This window comes from Coloeus monedula, assembly GCF_965178545.1.
Source record: "Coloeus monedula genome assembly, chromosome: 10".
NCBI lineage: Eukaryota > Metazoa > Chordata > Aves > Passeriformes > Corvidae > Coloeus > Coloeus monedula.
Window position 1 is genome coordinate 2,795,282 of NC_138790.1, and position 845 is coordinate 2,796,126.

The window sequence follows — 845 nt, forward strand, 5'->3', positions numbered from 1 at the left end:
AGGGACCAAACTCAAGGAAACCTCTGATCTATATACACAACTGCTGCATTTTTTATAAATATATGTAAATGTCCTATTGTAATATTTGATCCTGGAAATAAAACAAACTGTTTTCAGTAGCTTCCTTCAGCTCTTGGTTTTTTGTGGTTGGGGTCTATTTGTTGGTTTAGTTCTAATGAAAGTCTGTCCCTGTATTATCTGGGGAGTTCCTGAGTTTCTCCTTAAGGATACTGGGGTAGAAGGATAAGGACCTGTTGATGACAGCACTGCCCAAGAAAGCTTCAGGCTGTTCTAGACGATACAAAATCTTGAAGTGAGACAAACTTACAGGACCTTGACAGGAAAAATGCCCATATGAAAACTAATAACTAGAGGCAGGGCTAGGATTTGCCATCCTTCCCAATGAAAGAGCAGAGAAAATGGGGCTTTCTATTCTGAACTGTCAGCATCCTCCTGGTGCAGGTGTTGTTGAGGCAGAGCCTCTGACTTCTGCAATTGTCTTTGGGCTCCTTGGGACATTCCTGCCGTGGCCTCGCATGAAATGGCGATGAGCAGAGCCCCTTCTGGACAAGGACTTGGCAGGTGCAGCAGAGAAACAGAAATTAAGAAACCAGTTTTGGGTCATCCTCATGTTCCTGAGGTAGGGTTTCCACTGAAACAGTGGAACTCAGCCCCTGCCTTGAAGCTGGAAAGCCCTGAACTCTTCACGCAGCCTAGGAAAATATTCCCAGTTCCAACTGAGTCAGGAATCTTTCCATCAGTCTGCAGGTCAAGGAACTACAGGGATACCTCCAACTCAGAATACCTCTTGGGTTTCATTTACTTACTTTTGCTCTCTGTAAACT